Raw genomic sequence first — 23,085 nt, forward strand, 5'->3', positions numbered from 1 at the left:
AAATGACACTGGAAACGCTGTTCCGCGCCACGCTCGCCGGAACTCACCAATTCATAGCAGCGGGAAAATGGACTGCTAGAGTACAAGCAAAGCATGATTATATATATTTTCTTCTTTTTCTTTGCAGACAATCACTTTTCAGAAAAGGTCCGGGTGATTCGACTCAAACCAATTTGCTGCCTTTTCGTCAAAATTGTTGCCATGCCCGGAATACAGCCTCGCTTGTCTCTGTTTGAACTATTTTGACTTTGTTTGCTTCAAAGAAAATGTCAGATGCCAGACTGGGATTGTGCTTCTGGAAGCTATGATCTTTCCTCCCAAATTATCCTGAACTGCTTCTTCTTTTTTTTAGTCTTATTGTTATTTTGTTGCCTCTAGCCAAGAGATCGCAAAATGAGACGGATTAAGTTGTTATTGAACAAACGGGGAATCAACGGCTCTTTAACGCCTGGAAAGGTATTCTAATTGGAAGAGAAAAACAACCGAAAAGTATGCATTTTCAACTTTTGAAACTATAACTTCAACACAGGTTTGAGGTCAGTAAATACTTTTTACTGTATTCGGTATATGTCTGCACTGGCTGGCAGAGGCAGCAAAATGTGGCCTGACGGCTGAATGACTAAACTTTTCAAGTGTTTTTGTTTTTTTATCCCCAAGTTGTCACATTTGGATATATGACATTTAAAAAATAATGATATTTGTATGCCTGCAATTCTGAATCAGGTCTTGATCTTTTGTACATTAAAACGTATACATTTATCCGGTCACTGTGATTTGAAGGGCGCGTATGCGCCCGCGCGCTATCGCACTCGCAAATCTGCACAGTCGAGCACGAAAAATCACGCGCATAAAAATTGTAACGAGTAGAAATACACAGATAATGAAAGACGTCGCTTATTTTGTGTAGTCTTGACCAATGTTCCCTCTAAGCTGCGCAATTGCACAATTGCGCACTTGTCGCACATTCTCAGCGCACATGAAAACCGATCCAGCACAGTGAACCAAACACTGTGGTCTTATTTTTTTTTTTTTAAACACAGAAGAACACGGTCTCTAGTATCGAGCTGCTGCTCAGCCTAAATCTACTTCCGAGTTTACCTGACACCGCCCCCCTCCGCTCTTAAAGGATTACACTCATAATTACAAACAGAACACGCACCCGCAACTTTATATCTGCGGGCATGACTGGTGGACCACACCCGTAACTTTATATCTGCGGGCATGACTGGTGGACAACACCCGTACATTTTTCCAATGTGAGTGAGTGATTTATCTGTTAGTATAATGTATACACATACTTCCAACCGACTTTAAGGAGCATTTTCCATTAAACAGGGAAAACAGGTACAGTATAGTTTAACCTGTCCGGTGAACAAATTATTGTCCCTGTCCAGTGTTACTTATGGTTGCGTATTGTGTGCTCAGTGTAAATGTAAGCACACTAATATTGTATATGGGTCACCGTGCATTATCAATGAAAAAATAATGTTGAACGACAGTGACTGACGGCGTAGCCATACTTTTGACACACAGGAAATTTTTAAACATAAAGACTTACGAACAGACTTTGTACCTTGTTAAGATGATTGTTACTCATCCCTTTGGGCAATGTTGATAGTTCAGTCAGAGACCAGACCTCCTGTAGCTTCACTAGCAAGGCAGAGGAGGCCTCCAAAGACGTTAAGTCTGACAGCCGGGGTAAATCAGATATATCAGGTCCTCCGCCTCAAGCACCGTGCAGTGGCTTAATACTGTGTGAATCAGCGTGTCGAGGGCTCGGATGGTGTCACACCTCCAGCTGCATCTGGTACTATTAAGCCCCTGGCGTCGGCTCCGTCGAGTAGCCACCCACTGACGCTCCTGTCGAGTCGGCCGCCGGAGTCAGCCAAGAGATGGGGTCTGAAGGTTGGGGAGACACAAATCACATAGATAAGGATCTGACATAACGAAGAGAAAATCGCCAGCATCCACAAGTACAATCTGAAGATTCCTTAGATGTGATGCATTGAGGAGTGCTATCGGGCTAATGTGCCAAAAGATACGCATTTGTATGGATGTCGAAGCAAAACTTATTGGAGTCGTAATCAGAATTGCCTATAAGCACACATGTCACTATTCACTTAGAAACTGAAATTTTACAGAGTGTAGCTTCACACCAATCAAATGTTTACAATTAACCCATCTAAAACAGAAGTAAATGTGCTTTCTTCTTCCTGTCACCACCTAAAGTCTGAGGTGGGTTAGTATTAAGCCACGTTTACTTCAAATGAACTTTTCAGAAAAGTTGTACTTTTAATGTACCATGCTTTTCATTTGAGATTTTGTTAAAGGGGAAAACCAGTGCTTTGCATGAACAATGTATCCAATAGGTCATGTAATATGTACTCTATTTTGACAATGTGATGACAATGGCACAGCCATTTTTGCGAGTCACCAAAGGGAGTATCGGTTGAGCAGGAAGACGGAGGAATACTTCCTTACAGATTTGAACCTGTGGCTGTAAATGTTGAATATTCAGATGGTTCCTCGATTGGAATGACACCGGAGTCTGACTACTCTGAGGCCTACACGCGGGACGCAAGTGCGTAAACAAAGGCCACTGGAGTTCCGGGCCAGCAGACGCGGATGGTTCTTCGGACAGGAATGAGGCGGAGTCTGATGAGCAAGCTCCGGCGGCGGGTCGCGAGCCGAGCTTCGGCGTTCAGCGGAGGCCCTTCGCCGAGCTTCGGGGTCCGCCGGACGGGGTGAGCCAAGCTTCGGCGTCAAGCGGAGGTTGTTACCAGAGCTTCGGTGTCCGGCAGAGGCCTTTAGCCGAGCTTTGGCATCAATACACAATTAAATGAGAGAGGATTTAACATCACATTGTCAAAATTGAGTACATATTACATGACCTATTGGATACATTGTTCATCCAAAGCGCTGGATTTCCCCTTTAAGAAACACTACTTTTACCGTGCTATAGTGAGGTACTAACAACTTGGACTTTTAGCTAAATGTATGTAGCATTGCAGAATCTATGTTGGTTCATCAGAGGAATTTGCATCCCATGACTGTCTTTACGATCAAACGTAACCACTTGCAACGTTTGATTACACTTGACCAATTCATCCTAAACAAAAAGTCACATCTCACATGGTCTGTCACCCCCGCCCCCGATAAGCTAGTTATTCAAATCGACAAATTTACATGGCGCACAGCAGAAATAATGGCAGAAAAGAGGCACAACAGCTGTGGCCTCACATGAACTCAATATTTACCTTGCACAATATGAAAAATAATAGCGATGATGAGCTGCCTTGTTCCTCTATTTCCGACGTAATCCTTGCCTGCTAAGCGTCCTGTGAAGTTTCTCAAAGTGTTAACAAAACAAACGAATTTAAGAGTTGGTCTTTCGGCGGAATTTACAGTATTTGATATTATTTCCACAAAATGTAATTCATTATTGTTGAGGTTAAAGTGATATTGCAGGGCAATATGTGAAATAGCGCGATCCCTATTTTAAGTATTTTTTTATTATTAAAAATGAATCAGAAGTCCCTAGTTATTCAGTACTACTGAATTAATTGTTTTTTGTTTGTTTGTTTGTTTGTTTGTTTTGCTACCCTACCCATCTCTGCCTAGAGTTGTTATTCTGTATATATGTAGAGTATATTTGCCCTGTGGGCTAGTTTGGTTTGATTTTTATTCCTGGTAGGGTCACGCTTGCCATTTGACTGAGAATCCATCTTGAAACTGCTAAATTTATGTCTGATTTTGAAAATGATATCAAAGACACGAGGGTCGTCTTTTTTTTTTTTTTTTTTTTTGTATGATCTGGGAGCTGATCAAGAGGAATCCCTGATTCCATTACCGCCTCCTGGCCTCGTTTCCCCCATTCAGTCCCCGATAGCTTCCTTTCAGGCCGGGCTTCACGCTTTGACTGACCTTCCCGGCCGTGCTCCTGCAAGCCCCGAGATCCCAGTCACCGTGACTTTATTTCCCCTGATGTTTTCGACGCCTCAAGTCTGCTGTTCCACTCAGCCTTCAATAAGCTGGGCTCCGTAGGAACACTTCTCTTCTGACAACAAAGTAAATAAGCCACAAATGCCACAGAGGTGCTCCTGAGCCATGTTAATTACACATGCAAACATCTCATTTTATTAAAAATCCAAGAATAGTCTACATGATTGGTATTGGTTAGTACTGCCGCATCACGTCAATTTAAAGGTTGGGTACCAATCTGTGTAGGAATCAGTTGGTGGTTTAAAATTTTTAGATTCCAAATGTTGTCCCCCTGTGTCGCAGAAAACCTGCTTGGAAATATCTCTTTTTTTTTTTTTTTTTTTTTAAACCCCTGACAGTTTTATAAGTTAGTGACGGTTTGCTTCAGCCCATTCAAGGTCCACTTGAAGAGCTCACCTGATCTGCTGCTGTAATGGCAGGTCATCCCAAACCTCGACCCCAAGTGACAAATTTCAACCTTGATTGTTGAGCATTCAGCACATTTCCTTTAGACCTACATTTTTGGATAAGTTTTTTTTTTTCCCGGTTGTATCAGAACGGGAGGCGTATCTCGACACTGCCAGCAAACAGGCGCACATACGAGGCAGCTCCTCTCGAAGCAAGGGTTGTGAACTCAATCAGCTACTTGTTTATCCTTGTGGCATGGAAGTACTTTGGTTCCTTTTGATTGCCTCCTTTGCGGTAGTATGGCCAGATAGGCAAGCCGACGGGGTCAAAACGTTGATAACGGCACAAGTGAATTTTTTTTTACTCAGTCTTGACCTCACAGCCTCCAACCTGGTACCGCTATACGGCCAAATAATATCTCGACACGTGCTTTTCAGATGCACTGCTCATAATTTTGTCTCCTCCGAGCTAAATGGTACGACATCGCTTTTACATCAAATTTCGGAGAAAACTAGACACGGGTCTGCACAACTTGCCGTCTTTCTAAAGGTCAAAAGAAAGCAATTACAATGATTGCAAAAAACGGATGCATGATTGCTCAAAAATGTCTGATGAACTGGCTTCGCTTGATTAAATATAATTCCATAAACATGCCCCGAGTTTGTTACAGTCACAACTTTCAAGTGTTCTTCAATACAGCACAACGTTTCTTTGGCAAAGTGTGGTCCCCAAGTGGGTGGCACGGTGGCGCAGCTGGTAAAGCTTTGACCTCACAGTGATGAGGACCCGGGTTCGGTCCCGGCCCCGCCTGTGTGGAGTTTGCAGGTCCTCCCCGTGCCTGCGTGGGTTTCCTCCGGGCACTCCGGTTTCCTCCCACATCCCAAAAACACGCAACATTAATTGGACACGCTAAATTGCCCCGAGGTGTGATTGTGAGTGCGGCTGTTTATCTCCATGTGCCCTCTGATTGGCTGGCAACCAGTTCAGGGTGTCCACCGCCTCCTGCCCGCTGACTCCCCACGACCCTTGTGAGAATAAGCGGCAAAGAAAATGAATGGATGGATGGTCCCAAGTGGCCACCGCTATAAAAACGTACAAACATTCACATTGCTGTCGTCTGCCTTTATTTCTAAATTGACTCGAGTTGGAGTCTCATTTGATTAGAAGGCAGGGATGGACATCTTCAGAGAATTGCTGAATTGCATTGATTCATTATAAAGTAAATGTGATGAGGCGGGCTTCATTTATAAAGACGAAAATGTGGCTGCAGAATATTAAAAATCCGGAAACAGTCATAATTGAATTCGACAAATACAATTAAAAACGGGGGATTGGAAAATTCTGGCTCAACAATTTGTAAACTATTTTGACATGCTCGACCAAGCCCTTCAGCTCATCTTTTTTAAAAGAAAATATTTTTTTTCCCCCCAATAAATGATCGGCAAAGGATACCACAATGGTCATATTTTTCCATTTACTGTATCTCAATATTGAGTCAATAACTACTACTTTCCCACTTTAGAGGAAATCAATAGCTGGCATTATGAGTTAAAAAAAAAAAAAAAACAGCAACATTGCAGTATTATGTTAACGTGACCATTCTCACTGGACACTTGTCTCGCAATAAATGTTTCATCAAAGACATGAAAAGACGTCTCTCGGAAAAGGGGGAATTGGCGCAGAGCCAACGAAAACACACAAAAGCCGCAAAATGATGAGCTTCATTGGTTTGAACATGTCTGATAAGAACAAGATAAGTCTCCCAGGAAAAACACAGACAGCGCTGAGGCTGCTGGAGGTGAAAGGACATCTCTCAGCCGCCTTTACCGGAATGCTAATTGGTTCCGTTTCAGGCGGTTGGGGGGGGGGGGGGGTTGTCCGACTCCCGAGGACTGTGTTGACAAGTTATGGCAAAGTGCGAGTACTACAGCAAAACTGATTTGAAGCACAAATAGACAAAAGCAAATGTGTCTGAAATGATCCCGCAGAGGGACAAATGAGAGAGATGGAGTGCCTGAAAAAGAAACACGCCTTTCCTGGATAATCGGATTTGTTGTGTGTGTGGCTGTTCTGCCTGGCCTCACAACCCCCACCTCCCTTTATTTGAAAAAAATAAATAAATAAAAAATACATAATCAATGCACAACTGGCTGTAATCCTGGTCACGCCGTCCTTTTTGCAATTGAAAGGAACGTCTTGTGGGACTTGGATATGCAGGTGAGCGTATCTGAATCCTGACTATGAAGGACCCGGAGGGAATTGTTGCACTGTGAGGGAGCCATCACTGTGAACGAGGGGGTGGCGTGACGGCGTCAGGATTAATTTTGAGGGAGTCGGCTTGCTGAGGCAGGCTGATAACACGGGTCAGTAGCTGCACAGACACCTGGACTCCAAATGCGCCTCGAGAAGGCGGCTCGAAAGTCACGCGTATTTAGAGGCAATGGTCCCCACAATGTGACAACGTGTCAGCGGAAGATTGGCTAATTGATAACGTACAAACAAAACAAAAAAAAAAAGAAAGAAAAGAGACCATGAGAGAACATGCGATTCTGCCTTTGACGATAAGCAATGAAGATCGGTACCAAAAAATATATCATCCTATGTGCTGGACTCTTCTTTGCCCTTAAAATGCCACTGTCATGAAATGCATGATTTTTTTGTATGTTATTAATGAAAAAAACAGCAGTCAACATGGACCCATGCGGTTTTTTCACCACAAAACATAATTTTGACGTGTATGGCTTTTTGTAACTCCCGCCATGAAAATCCTCTCGAAGCATTTGTTTTCGAGAAGAAGCAGGAAGTGACGTACACGGCAGGACCGCCCTCAAGTGGACTTGTTTTTTATATTAGTTTTACCTGCGGGAAGGTAGCTCGTTGTTCCTTCGTGTTAGCCAAAATGCCGGCTCGTTGCATTGCTGGACATTGCTCGAACACTCGGGAGGATGGATTTACACTTCATAAGTTTGCAAGAGACCCGGTTCATCGTAAAAAATGGATTGCACGGTGCAAAGGAAGAGAGCTTCGTGGGCTCCAAATGACAGGTAGGTGTGTATACAACTACTAAAAAAAACTATAGTGGGGGGCGGTGTAATCCATAAATCAGGGTTGCTAAATTCGTCGATGTGCGCATCGGAAGGCTTCCTTGCAGCAAACACTGTAGGACGGCCTCTGCAGGCCTTAGGGATCGCTACCGGCCTTGTCGGCTGGGGTGGCTCGTCGCCACGGTCACGCATGTCCGCTGGGGAAGTGGATAGGGCGGGGAGGTGGTTTGGCCGTGATCCGCATGTTATCTAAATATGGCTCGAAACAATAGGGTAATATTGCTCTGGACACTTCACTCGGTTGTGAGATGGTCTCTTCTTCGAAAAGAGCTTCCGTGTCTGAAGGGGCGTGTCCTACAGTAGGGGTCACAGCGCGTTTTCAATGGCGAATGTCCGGGGTGACGTCCCGGACAGTAAATGCAGCCAATATGCCGACCACTTGGACGTCGTCGAATGAGACTTCCGCAACTTTGCGCACGGATGACGCGCTCTCTGCTCATATTTATTTTTTCGTACAGACATTGAAGAGAATAATGTTATATGTATTTTTCATTTCAATATCTATTTTAGAATGTTTCTAGGGATGACACTCGACCTTTAAGTATGAATACAAGTGTGAATGGTTATTTGCCTCTGTGTGTCTGCTCTGTGTTTGTGGTTGACTCAACTCGTCACCTCAGCTACGCTCACGTTTTAAACAATGCTTGACAGAATAATGGGAACAGGTGATGGGCTTATAATGGTAGAAATATTTCTGCATTTCCTTTTGGAAGAAACTAGAATATTCTCATTTAATTTAGGTCTACAAGAGTATTTAGCAAAACCTGAGCTACAGAAGTGCCACTTTTTGAGCCGTGGAAAATGTGACATTTATTTTACATCCAATAATTACCTCTCAGAGTACATTGAATGGGTAGCGGTTGTGTGGAAAGGCTTGCCACTCAATATGCTGTGCACAACTGCCCTGTGACAGACTGGCACCGAGTGAACCTTCCAGATGTCCTTTGTACAAATTACAGTGTTTTTCTGCTCGATGTGAACATTGCTGTGAAACTTTTCAAAAAAAATGCAAAGAAACGAGAACTCCTGTTTGTACTTATTTTTTTAGTACGGGAGCTCAAATGGGCTCCAGCTTCCCTGTGACTACATGTAAGATCAACAGTATTAAAACTGGACAGATGGATAGAGGAGGAGGGTTGATAACCAACCAAATCAACTTATAATATATTGAACACTTTAAAACAACCACAGCTGTACACAAACTCGTGTGCATTATATTGCATCAAATCAAAACAAGAATTAAACATAGGGAAAATCAAAACAACAGAGTGATAGCGATATTAAATGGAGGCTATTAGTGCACCAGACCAAAATCCATTTTTGGTGAATGTCGATTTATTTTGAATCCAGATGTGACCAGCTACAATTAAGGCAATGATCCAATTTTGGGACTGAATCACACCACTGAATGTGTCGTATTGTCTACTGAAAAATCCAACATTGAGCGTAAAGTCCAAAGTTTGGCCATTTTGTTTTCCCATCAAGTCACCTTTCTGTAATTTACATTAATCAGAAAACCTAATGATTATCTTTGCCATTCTCTCAGTTGCAAATGTCAGAATATTGTGCTCACTTTGTTCAATGACCTTTCCAGACCAACAACACTGCCAAGCAGCACTAATAATGGAGTTTCTATCTTTTGGCGCGCTATCTCCAGATTCAAAACAATGAGCCAATTACTATGTAAAGTTGTGCTTATTTGTGTGCTAAAATATGCGTTATTGACACCAGTCTAGGAATGGTGGTTGGAAAAGATGAGCGAGAGAAAGTCTGAGAGCAGAGGGTGCGTGTCAAGGATGTAGTTGCCTCTCACCGACTATTTGCACGACCGACGTATCGGAGGTTTTAAGCACAGGCATTTCATAAAGGTAAATTATTCACCTTCTCAGCTTTTACTGGGAAAATTGTTCTCCTACATATTAGAGTCGAATACCTTCAAATTTTTGCTTTAAAAATTTTTGTTTTAAAAATTTGGGTAGTCAAAGTTAAGGTGATGATAGTCAAGTCAACTTCGATTTATGATGTCAACGTCATATATTGTTGCAAGTGATTAAAAGCTCCCATCGTCTGTTGATGAGTGAGTCGAGGGGGGTGGTGCCAGTAAAGGGAGGATGAGCTTTGTATAGAGCTCGTACACCTACGTCAATGAAATCACCTGACTATCCATATTGCCGGTCAAAGAGAGCATTCCTCAAAGGTAAGTCGGTCGAAGACGACATGAAAATACGTTTTATAGCACGATGCCCAGAGTTTTGCCCGATACCGTTAAACATTTAGACGGTGATAATAAACGATAGTACGTGGGAAAATGAGAGACACTTGGCATAGAGGATCCATATTTAATGCCGAAGGCGATGTTTTCGCGGAAAAAAAAAATTGGACTGTTAATCCGCTTGCGCTTTTTTTGGACAACTGGATCTACACATGCATCTGGTGAGTAAGTCGCCGAGATTTACACGGAAGAGTTTGAAAGCGTAGAAAAGTATGGACGCATACAAATACTTCGTTGCTGGATCTGTTCTCAACGGGGACACGGCTCGTGAACGCGGAAGTGTGTTCGGCTACACGTTAACCTTTTCCGAAATCCATAGATCTTTGCATCTAGTATTCAATACAAATACCAATATTTAAATAAATGACCGCTGGTTTTAAACAAACACGCATTCATCAACTATGATTAAGTAAGTATTAAGTATGATGAAAAGAGGACAAGCGAGTCGGCTCCTCTGTAGGGTTTCCCAAGAAGTACTTATGATTCCAAGTTGGCTCATTTGAGAACAATGCATTAAAAAAAAAAAAAAAAAAAAAAAAAAAAAAAAAAGTCTGTCAGGGAGTGTTTGGCCGCAACATGCTTCCGTGTATGTTGGAGACGACTCCCTGTCGTTTTTTTTTTTTAATTATGCAGTGTTCTCAAATGAGTCCGATGCATATTTAAAAGAAGAAAATATGCCGTCGGTCACACAGAGGTTTACGTAGGTTATTCTGTAGCTGTAATACGCTTCGTGTACGGAGGAGCCGAATCTGTCTTTTTTTTTTTTTTTTTTTAACGGCAACTTGGCATTACAAATACTTCTTCGGAATTTGAGATTGAGAAGAATAATTCCTACCCGAAGTCGTGTGTATTTGGTTGGGCACAATCCATCACGTTTAATTGCCGAAATCCATCTATCTTTTCTGGTCTTTTCAGCTGGTATTCCATAGAATGATCTCTTTGAATATCTGTCTCTTCTGTCGTAACAACTAACGGCACAAGTCTCGGGCATTGTGAATATTCTGCTCCGGTTCGATGTCCCCCACACAGTCGAGCAGCTTTTTTTGACCGGCAATATGCCGCCGTGAAAATGGTGACGTCACGTGAACGAGCTCTATAAAGGCCTGAGATGCTAGCTGGAGGAATTATTCAGCGGCATTAACTGTTTTTTTTTTTTTTTACAAGACGTTATTGATTGACCACCGCCTGTTTTCGTTTGATTTCATTTTATTTTCAAGCAGACGCTAAAGGTGTATTGTCCGTTTTTTCATTTTTACAGGAGGGTGTTTGGAGAACTCGCTGAGAATTGATGGAAGGATTTAAGGCTGCTCATCAGCTCGTGGTAGTGGATTCCAATTTACATGGCCGTATTTAGCACTTGTGCTTTTATTATATTTCAGAATCGACCTGCTTTATTTTACAAGTGACTGTGCTATTGGTTTAATTGTGTTAATTTATTTATTCACTTATTATTATTGTATTCATTCATTTTCATTAATCGACCTTCATGACAGAGTGGCGAAGTTGGCATGTTGCCTACTCTGGAGAACACACACAAATACACGTTAAGAGTGCTTGAACTCGTCTCATATTTTTTAAGATGAGGTTAAACCTGTGCTTTTTGGCCAATTTGCACTCTCAGTACAGTAGAGAGAGGCTGCAGGATAGGGCCCGATGCTCGGTTTATGGACACTTGGATTATCGGAGTTAAAGGAAAGCAGAAGCGAGAGGACAAAAGGGAGGCTTGTCCAGCATTTCTTACTAGAAATGATGTTTCTGTGTTGAGAACAGCCACTCAAATGGGTGACTTCCTTTATTGATTGAAGGGTGTTCCAGGGATTAAACCCTAACCTTATATTGATCCAGTTCAGTTTGCCAGCATGAGAAGGGAATAGTGCCGTCTCCAGGAAAGCTGAAAACTTCATCTGACTCCTGTCCTACTTTTCAACTGTATAATTCAATTATTAGTTTGGTTACATTTATTCTCGCTTGGCTTTGCATGCATGGATGGATTGGTAGCGAACCCGATCTAAATGAAATCCATCACCGTAAATTAATTGTGGCGTCAACTAGCCGTCAAGGAAATAATTGTTGTATTTACAAATCACGTCTGTCATGCAACTGAGAGGGAGAGAGTTGTTTTGCAAACAAAGCAGCTCAACAGTTACACGTAGATAAGTGATGTCTTGCACAATTGTGGATGCTGATGACCTAGAAAAGAAGATGATGGAATTCAATTTGTCACTCACCCTGAGGTGTTTTATCTAAAGTGCTGCGAGATATACACAGTGAGAGAGAGAGAAAGAGAGAGAGAGAGACAGAGAGGGGAGAGGGAGAAAAAGTGCCAGCTTCAGCTTGTTATAAAGGCCATATTTTGGTAAATAGAAAAATTTGATGAGACGTGTCACCGCTCATTGCGAGCGTTGAAGGAAAATGTATTATTTGGGAATACGATGACATGTAAATGCAATGTCACAATTCTACAACAGTTTACGTCCGTCGTTAATTCCTTTAACTTTAGTTTAGACAACATTCCCAGGGTCACAACTGTGCGTATAAAACGATTCCATTACTGATCTTTCTCCAATCTCTTCTTTTATTGATGGTCAATGACTTTTGGTTATTTCTCCAGTCTTCTTCTTCTTTTCCTTTCGGCTGGTCCCGATGAGGGCTATATCTCCTGCATCTTCCTCTCTAACCCCAACTGCCCTCATGTCTTCCCTCACCACATCCATAAACCTTCTCTTTGGTCCTACTCTCGCTCTTTTCCCTGGCAGCTCCATCCTCAGCACCCTTCTACCAATATACTCACTCTCTCGCATCTGGATATGTCCAAACCATCAAAGTCTGCTCCCTCTCACCTTGTCTCCAAAATATCCAACTTTGGCTGTCCCTCTAACGAGCTCATTTCTAATCCTATCCAACCTGGTCACTCAAAGTGAGAACCTCAGCGTCTTAATTTCTCCTACCTCAAGTTCTGCTTCAGTGCCACCGTCTCTAATCTGTACATCATGGCCGGTCTCACCACTGTTTTATAGACTTTGCCCTTCATCCTAGCGGAGACTCTTCTGTCACATAGAACACCAGACAGCTTCCACCAACTATTCCACCCTGCTTGGACCCATTTCTTCACTTCCTTACGACACTTGCCATTGCTCTGTATTGTTGACCCCAAGTATATGAAGTCGTCCACCCTCATCATCTCTTCTCCCTGGAGCTTCACTCTTCCCCCACCGCCCCTCTCATTCATCCACCACATGCACTCTGGTTATTTCTCCAGTAGATGTCATTAAAAGAGAAAACCCTCTCAAAAGTTGTATGCCCTCTTCGTTATGTTCTTTTGGATGAACGGATCAAAATTGCCGCAAAGAGTTGAAGTTCAAACTGTAAATCTGCAAGGGTGAAACTCGATGTTGCAACACTCCTCCAATTTCAGTCCAGATGACCCCATGCCTTTGAACATTAAAGTTAAGTTTATTTTTATTGTCGCCGTTGTTTTCCCATTTCTATCGAGCTCAAATGCCCTTCCTACCATCAAAGCGAATCTAACGTCTCGGGGAAGATTTCAAGGGGATTGTTAAATTCAAAATATTTTACTCCATCTTTCCGACAAAAAAAAAAATCTCTATTATATATGGATACACATGAAACCTTCAATTTCCCTTTAATGATTGAAGATAGAGAAATCCCTCTTTCGTCGTCGTCTTGTGTTGACACTTTCATTTGGCAGACATATGACAGATGGCGGATTTATATTGTGGTTTAGAGTGCACGTAGAACGCTGTCTGACTCCCATTGGTTGTCACTGTATGATTCTGAGGTCCTAAGTCGAGAAACTACTGGCCGTACGATTTTTATTTCGGGGCAGCCTGAGTATGAGTTAGCAGATGATGAATGTCATGTGGAACTACAGCTGCTATAACTGAGCTACTTGAACCTGGTAATTTATTACTTTTTCTATTGACTTGCGCTCCTTTTAGGGTATGTAAGAAGGTTATCACGAGTTCCTCACCATTGGTTCATTTCTGCTGGATACCCCTCAGTGCACAGAACAATCTTTTCTTTTCCCCTTTCCTCCAAAGACTCAGTTTAAAAAGAAATTAAATGGATGAAGTTCATTTCGAAGTCATTAAAAGCGTTTCAATTCTAAGAAAGAAACCGATAAGGCGCGGAACACTCCAGGCTGCTGACGAATCACTATTCAATGGTCCCCTTTGTACTAATACTGATTTGAGGGTACCATGTTGATATAAATAAGCCTACTTCAATGACGGTGATTATATGAGTTAATTATAGAATATCCAGCCATCCATTTTTTATGGCGATTGCCTTCATAGAGGTTGCGGGAGAGCTCAAGCCTATCCCGGCTGCCAAAACATATCTTTAAACAGTGTCCCAGCTCACTTTGGTTGCCAGCTGATGGCTGGGACACTTATAGACAAACAATCATTCACACTTAAGGATAATTTAGAGGCTCTAATTGACACACCATGGATATTTTTGAAATGTGGGCGGAAGTCATCGAGCCTGGAGAAAAAAAATAGAAAACGTCAGCACACAGAGAGCATGGAAATTCCGCATAGGAAGGCCCAGGGGGGAGATTCTCGCGACCGAATAGATCACCCAACCACCCAGAGATTCGAATTTTTCGTTAACTAATTGCTGTATTCCATGGTTGTTGCCTCAATCAGAAGAATATCAGAATATAAACATAGAAATGTAACCATTGTACAAATTAAAGAGAAAACGGTAGGTCTCGTTTCACTTATCACAATAAAAAACTTCATGAAATATGTTCCACCTTATATGGAATGCAATTGTATGTCACAGTTGTGGATTAGGACTCTTATGCAGTTAATCAACGGGGCAGGCGAGAAGAGAATGAACAGGAAAAGCAAATAAAGTAGCGTAGACCGAGACTCGGGAGCAGTTTGGTTGCCCTACAAAGACTGACTCAAAACACGGGACCTAAATAGATTCATTCTATTAATTCCATCTAAATAGAATAGAACTGCAGTGATGAGACACGGCTGGGTGGAGTACTCGGGCAGGCAATTATTAGGTCTGGCCAGTAACAATGAATCAGTAGTTATTCAATATCCAAGTGAAATTCACATCTAAAATGAACTTTATCTAAAATGACGCTACTTAAATATATGTTTTGGTAATCTTTCCTAGTCCTAGTTTCTATCATATTCATGAGTCAGCCATAAAACCGTGTTATAGAATCTCTCGTAAAATGCACTATTCAGAGGAGCTAGAATATTAGTAGGTTCAATATTGATATATATTGATAGTACATTGAGAGAAGCCTTTATTGTCAAATAAGATTAAACTGGATCTTGATCATCACGCTGGAGCAGTTCTTGCTCTTTATTTTGTCTTAAAAGGAAGTCGGAGCGTTCCTGCTTAGATTGATGCCTCTTGAAGAGCTTTGGTCAATTGTTTACATGTAATGTGATGTTTTCCCATTGGTGTATGACACTCACAGATTGACGTAAACGTCACATCATATCAAGATGGAACGAGGAGGTCAGTCGTCTTTTTAGATTAGTAGTTCCCATCGTTTTTACAGTCATATTAAAGCAACCAATTGTTTAAAAACAAGTAAAAAGCAATTTTAAACCAGATCTGGTGGGAACCCGCCACGTTTTTAGGTGTGTAAATGTAAACCTTTTTTGTTTAAACACACATTTACATCAAGACATCCACAAACAGAGTGCAGGAAGAGACAGTTTCCCAAAATTTAGTCCTGACATGTTTGGCAAAAGGAAAATTCCAACTCTGTGAATCCGCATGAAACTCAATTCGGGTTCTTTATTCCGACCCAGATAATTATACGGAGAATTTTTCTAGTCAGAATACCAGGCTATCGTTGCTGAAAAAATGTATGTTTACATCTGATAATAGGAAATTATTTGCAATTGTGTGTGGAAAAGAAAAAAAAAAAAGAAAGAAAAAAATCTGAGTTTGCCAGAGTTCTTTTAATCCAGTGCAGATTGAAAACTGGCAAAGGTTTTGATTTTGGCTTCGACAGAGTCCATTAGTTTAACTAAAATATACTGTGCAAAGCATTCTACATGACTAAAGAACATTTATTTTAAACAGATTTAATTCATTTTCATTAAACTTTCATCCGCGTTTCTACAAAAGACACATTTTCTCGGCACGGTTTCATTGCACACCCCCAACGCCCTCCCAGAGCAGGGAAGAGGATTTGTACCTCATTTGTATGAGATTTCTGCCATCAGTTTGGTGCAGGCATGAATGCTGTCTTTTTATCCCAAGGACAAACAGAAAAGACATTTCAGACAGATGATTAAACCGAAATGTATCTTGTCTAATCTATTTATATCCAATATCCAAGGTACCGTGATTGCCTTTAAACACAAAAGAGCGCACCGTATGATGGCGGTTTCTGTAGTTAAGAAGTTTCATTTTCAAAATGGAGAACCATTTAATCACAACCAGTCGACGTAAAATGCCGTACTTAAAGACCAAGAAAAACAATACGGTATATGTTCGTTTGGCCGGCAAAAGCAGTTATCAAGGTTTAATTTGTTAGTCAAAGCCAGTTAAAGGTCAGCGGCAACAACGAGAAAAAAAAAAAAAAAATGGATGTCGTTTTTTTCAGCATGTCAATGTGGCACCTCGACGCAAGCTCGAGATGTTACAGCAAAGAGTGAGATGGGCCATCAAAGTACATCACACACTGTACATTCAAAATTTTTATGTCTCGTTTAACTTCAACCAGCACACCCACCGCACCATAAATCTTTCATTGGTTGGGTTTATAGTGAAGCCCCGGCAAGATTTCAAGAGCTCAACTCCTCATGGTTTGTTGGCAGTGAAACAAAATTAATCAAGAGAAATCTTCTTCTTCTTTTTCTTTCGGCTTGTCCCGTTAGGGGTCGCCACAGCGTGTCATCTTTTTCCATCCAAGCCTATCTCGTGCATCCTCCTCTCTAACACCCACTGTCCTCATGTCCTCCCTCACAACATCCATCAAGCTTTTCTTTGGTCTTCCTCTCGCTCTTTTGCCAGGCAGCTCCATCCTCAGCACCCTTCTACCAACATACTCACTCTCTCGCCTCTGAACATGTCCAAAACATCGAAGTCTGCTCTCTCGAACCTTGTCTCCATAACATCCAACCTTGACTGTCCCTCAAATGAGCTCATTTCTAATCCTACCCAACCTTCTAACTCCGAGTGAGAACCTTAACATCTTCATTTCTGGTACCTCAAATTCTGCTTCCTGTTGTTTATTCAGGGCCACCGTCTATAAGCCGTACATCATGGCCGGCCTCACCACTGTCTTGTAAACTTTGCCCTTCATCCTGGCGGAGACTCTTCTGTCACATAGAACACCAGACACCTTCCGCCAACTGTTCCACCCCGCTTGGACGCGTTTCTTCACTTCCTTACCACACTCTCCATTGCTCTGTATTGTTGACAAAGTATTTGAAGTCTGAGGTCAGTCTTGACTGCCTGTGCACTAATTTTTTTGCGATTACTTTGCGTCACTGCCAACGTATAGAGGGAGTAGGAATTTTTAAAACGATATGTATCATGTAGTGGAAGCTATTTCACATCGGGAATAAGTAAATACCTAAATTTAAAAGAATAATCCAACTATCTTTTGCGAGCTACCAAAGAAATCCAAATTTCACAAAGTTAGCGAGACTGCTGTATTTGAGCTTTTCAATAGTGTCATTCAAAACTGAGTGTGTTTCCTCTCAGAAACAATTTTCTAGAGCCCTAAATCTTTCTGAAACTGTGAAAAATAAACTTTTTTTTTTTCATGTCAAGTGTGAGGTCTTGGAACTCACAATCCACAATTTTAACTTTTTCTGTCTATAACGTGCCCTTTGTCTGACTGACGACCAGTCTGGGATGTGCCGCGCCTCTTACCCAGTCAAGTGGCTTCAAGCTCACCTCTGACCCTGAACTAAACACATTTTGGATGCCCTAGTTTTTGTACGATTCATTTTTTTTTTTTTAAATCGATCTTCGATTTCATACAAAAAAAAAAAAAAAGTGTGACTCAGCTTCTCATTTCCCGCGATCAATGCTCGTTCAAATGGTGTATTTTGTAAAGTTAAGGTATAAAGGGTTCAACAGACGGCAAGGTACAATGCGAGCTTTTATGAACAACTCAAGGCAATAACCCTCCCGGTCTGGTCTGCAACACTCAACATCAAGGCAGCATACCTTGTCAAAAGTCAGACCTTCAAATGAAAGCACGCAGTAAAATAACAGTTTCAGCACACTTTCTTCGACTGCACGGAGGCTTATTTAACAGTCAGGGCTCAATAAACAAGTACTGACTGAAACACAGAAACGACTCGTGGCAGAATACGCGTCAGCGTAATTAAATGCCTTATCACACTGCAAATAATTGCAGTAAAAATAATGACATTTTTGATTATTAAATGTATTTAACGTTCTCTGTGCATCATTTTGTAAAATGCGTTCATATAAAAATGATACCATGCTGGGATCGTTAAAACTAGAAGGAAACCATATCATGTTTCAAGTTGTGGATGCTTTTAACGCAGTTTTATTCACACTCACAGAAATGAAATTGAACGAGAATGTGTATTAAAATGTTTCTGGTAAATATACGACCAGCTACAATGTTAAATTCCTTTCCCGCAATATTTGCCGGCCTACTGAGAGCAGGTGGAACAGCTGCTCGGGCCCATGGTGCTAATTCAATTGAACCCTTAGACAGGGGGCAAAGTGAGAGGAAAAAACGGATCCACAATCAAATGCACTCCTGCAAAAAGCGACAACGTTCATACAGACTCTGTGCACCTTAAATTCGAGGCAGGGGAGCCATGAGTAGGGACATCATGAGCCTTTCACAGCATACTTGTAACTATTACTGATCTTTTGCCAAATGGGTGATTCAATTTCATGTGCAACTAAAATCTAATTTGTGTGTGGGTGTGTGGGGAGGGGGCTGTTCCTCACTGAATTGATACGCCTAATTTGAATGACTTTAGATACTTATTTGGGTTTTATTTGGCCTTTATAAGATCATAAATCCACAAAAGTGAAGCGCGAACATGCAAATACTGACAACTGTTGCTCCTTCCCCTAAGATTTTCAAACCAAACCTGACAATACCTCTTAACGCCTTAACCACCACTGCTTTTGCTTCGCCTACCAACTATCTATACATTATCCTGATACCGCTGTTTCAGTTCCTCCCAATCTCCGCAGCTCTTTTTATAACCGGAACCGGAATGAACACCTGCACCTTGGATCCAGTTTTCCCACATTTTTCCCCTAACCTTTTAAATTTTCTGCCATAATGACCACTGAAACGAACCAAACAACTTCACACCACCCATCTATAACCTACCATTATTTTTCTGGTGTAAAGCCACAACCCAAGGACTACCTCCCTTCCGAAAATGAAGACTTTACATCATGATTTAATTCAGACAAACACATCAGACTTAATCTTAATCTTAATTACCTAATCCTCCTCAATCTCTGCACTGCCATTTTCCGAAAATTGACAGGCACATGTTAAAAGGAGGCAGCACGGCGGATGCGTGGGTTTCCTCCGGGCACTCCGGTTTCCTCCCAAATCCCCAAAACATGCAACGATAATTGGACACTCTAAATTGCGCCTAGGTGTGATTGTGAGCGCGGCTGTTTGTCTCGATATGCCCTGCGATTGGCTGGCAACCAGTTCAGGGTGTACCCCGTCTCCTGCCCGTTGACAGCTCGGATAGGCTCCAGCACTCCCCGCGACCCTTGCGAGGATAAGCGGCAAAGAAAATGGATGGATGGATGTTAAAAGGATATCTTGACAGACATCAATTCATCTCAGTCTGTAACTACGTGCCGCGCAATGCCTCCATTCCTAAGGTGTCCCCAAATTCTTGGTTCGTGACCTCCTCCTCTTCATTAAGAACATGCCCTTCTTTGGTCAGGTAATCCCTTTGTCACGGTGTCAACATCCGCTGCTTCACATATGACATCCTCTTCATCTCCACCAAAGCAATTTCCAGTGCTGCTCACTCGACCCTTCATCTGAGAAACAAAATCCTGGCTTCACACCAATTTCTTCCAACCTCACCATGACCACACAAGAATCATTATCAGTGGACCAAGAGCAACCACATCTTAACCCTCAACACCGACGGCTCCACTGAACCCACCTCGTCTCGCAAAAGAACTGTACGGTAGGTCAAACCAAACCAAACCAAACCAAACCAGCATGTCAAACACTGAACAAAGAAAGCCTTTTTCTATCTCATGAACATTGCCTGCTTCTGCTCATCCCTCTCATCCTCAGCTGCAAAGACCCTCATTCACGCCTTCTTCCTCCCGTCTGGACTACTGCAACATTCCCTTCCATGGCTTACCTTCAAAAACCACAATAAAAAGATCCAGTTCACCCACAAGCCTGCCGCATATCTACTCACCCATACAGGGACCCATGAGCCTCTGGCTCCCCATCCCTCAGAGAATCAATTTCAAAATCCTCCTCCTGACCCCGAAAAGCTCTTCATAACCTGGCTCCAGCCAACGTGACTGCGCTCATCCATCAACAGACACATGCCCCACATACCCCGTCGATGCTAACCTACTGTCTCCTCCAATCAGGACCAAATACAAATCTTTTGAAGGACGGTGGGCCTTCTCCATTGCTGCTCCCAGTATTTGGAAATCACTCCCAAAATCTACCACTGATTCTTCATCTCGCTTGCAGTTTCAAAAGAGCACTCAAGACTTATATTTCTTTTCAATGACAGTGTCTTCTTCTATGCTTTCTATTCCTACTGAAACAAATCTCTCCCATCCTTTAAAGTGTCTTTTGGTGTCCTCAAAGCACGATATAAACATTATACTTTATTATTGTGACCACACAAAACTGACAGTCCAGAGAACCCAGAAACCTACTTGTGGTGTGGTACCCACCACTGAGCCGTCCAAGATGACCAATAATACTATGAAACGTCTCATTATAATGCAAACTTGCAACAGAGATGATGATATTTCGGCTAATTAAACAGACATAACGTTTTCTGAGCATCACCTTGTCAAAAGTGTGCAGGGTACTTCGGTCGATAAGACTAAGAGAGGAAAAAAAACGTATTGGGTTATAAATGCTTTTAATGGCTTTAGGTAATTGGATTTACAGAAACAAGATTAAACCTTAAGAGTCGCATTTGTGGGAAATATATGATTGGCTCAAAGGTAAAATCCTCTGCTGCAATCATTACTTCTAGGTGGGTTGTATTTAGATTCTGACAGGGACGGTGCATCAGCAGAGAGCTGTGTCTGACCTTCCCTGCTGTTGAGCGCATTACACTTCAATTAACGACAACGGCCTGCTGAGAGCAGAAGGAGCAGCTGCTGGGTCCACATGGTGGTAATTCAATGAAAGTCTCAGACAGGGGGTGCAGAGTGAGGGAAAAATTTCGACCACAACACAGCTATGTGTAAGGTGACACAACACGCCGCGCCGATGTGGAGTGAAAGCCATGACCTGGACGGCGCGGAGCTTTCACGGAATGCAAGAGCGAGGCGCAAATAGCACTGATCTTTGGCAAATGGGTAAGACAATTTCATGTGGAATTATATATAAGTTGAGCCTATTTTCTCACGGACTAGCGACTGGTATTATCAATTATGATAGAGACTTGTTTCTGGATCCCCCTCTGTTAAAATTATCAATTTTCTTCTTTTTCTTTCGGCTTGTCCCGTTAGGGGTCACCACAGCGTGTCATCTTTTGCCCTCTAAGCCTATCTCGTGCATCCTCCTCTCTAACCCTCACTGTCCTCATGTCCTCCCTCACAACATCCATCAACCCTTTCTTTGGTCTTCCTCTCGCTCTTTTGCCTGGCAGTTCTCCTCTCATTCACGCACTTATATTCTGTTTTACTTTGGCTAATCTTCATTCCTCTCCTTTCCAGTGCGTATCTCCATCTTTCTAACTGTTCCTCCGCCTGTTCCCTGCTTTCACTGCAGATCACAATGTCATCTGCGAACATCATGTTCCAAGGCGATTCCAGTATAACCTCATCTGTCAGCCTATGTACTACCGCAAACAGGAAGGGGCTCAGGGCGGATCCCTGATGCAATCCCACCTCCACCTTAAATTCTTCTGACACACCTACGGCACATTTCACCGCTGTTCTGCTGCCCTCATACATGTCCTGTACTATTCTAACATATTTCTCCGCAACACCGGACTTGCGAATGCAATACCACAGTTCCTCTCTTGGTACTCTGTCATAGGCTTTCTCCAGATCCACAAAGACACAATGTAGCTCCTTCTGACCTTCTCTGTACTTTTCCACGAGCATTCTCAAGGCAAATAGTGCATATGTGGTACTCGTTCTAGGCATGAAACCATACTGTTGCTCGAAGATACTTACTTCTGTTCTGAGTCTACCCTCCACTACTCTTTCCCATAACTTCATTGTGTGGCACATCATCTTTATGTCTCTGTCGTTTCCACAGTTCTGAACATCGCCTTTGTTCTTAAAAATGGGGACGAGCACATTTTTCCTCCGTTCTTCTGGCATCTTCTCTCCCGCTAGTGTTCTATTGAATAGTGCCACAAACAATTTCTAGATTCACCTCTCGGTGTGATAAAGCGTACACCTGCAATAAGGTAAATTAATATTATTCATAATTCTCGCATTCCCCCTGCCACAGATGTGCAAAACTATGGAAGGCAGGTCTCCAAATAGGTCTCTATTAAAAGCGCCGTGAAACATTTGTACAATTTTAAGTCAAACCTAAAATGAAAGCTGAAAGTTGATCATTAAAGGCAAGGACGTCTTTTCCACACAATCGACACCCATCTGTCACAGAATGCTTTCTTTACCATCCATTTTGTGGGGGGAAAAAAAAAAAGTCACCTTGAAACTTTGAGGATGTGATGCAAAACCCAAACCTGACAACATCATTAACATGAAAAATGTGCTACGATACATTTGCGCCGACAAGATTAAAGCCCCTAACAATGTCTGGACCTTATCTGTAAACTTTACCCGGAGTGTAATTACACGGCCACCAGCCAGCCTTCGACAGCACTGTTTTCCTGATTGGATCTCACCTTGACTTGACCTACCTGACCCTGGGGGACTGAAACAACTGTGTACATAAAGACAAGAAACAATGCATTGGTTAATCAACTGATAAAGACTTCAGTTAAAAATGTCCTGACCCTGTTACACTTAGAAATAAGTCCTTTTTCTTGTTACCGACAGCAAAGGATGTACCTTCCTGACGACGTGTTGATCATTCCTATGTCGTAAATTCTTTTCAAAACTCTGCAGAACTTGGTTTAAAGGCCAGGCAACAGA

At 42.2% G+C, this 23,085-nt stretch overlaps 1 protein-coding gene across 18 annotated transcripts in view; it reads right to left on the minus strand.

Moving 5' to 3' along the window:
- thsd7ba (thrombospondin, type I, domain containing 7Ba) overlaps positions 1 to 23,085 on the minus strand; it is a 239,415-nt gene that overhangs the window by 129,253 nt on the left and 87,077 nt on the right. For 12 of the 18 annotated variants that reach the window (XM_061842249.1, XM_061842241.1, XM_061842245.1 and 9 more), the window contains one exon: positions 1,574 to 1,899. The gene's annotated coding sequence lies outside the window, so the exon portion shown is untranslated. Of the gene's footprint in view, positions 1 to 1,573; positions 1,900 to 3,257; positions 3,339 to 23,085 lie in introns of all 18 variants that reach the window. The other 6 variants (XM_061842248.1, XM_061842242.1, XM_061842244.1 and 3 more) reach the window with 2 other exon arrangements.

Source organism: Syngnathoides biaculeatus, chromosome 14 (genome assembly GCF_019802595.1).
Source record: "Syngnathoides biaculeatus isolate LvHL_M chromosome 14, ASM1980259v1, whole genome shotgun sequence".
NCBI lineage: Eukaryota > Metazoa > Chordata > Actinopteri > Syngnathiformes > Syngnathidae > Syngnathoides > Syngnathoides biaculeatus.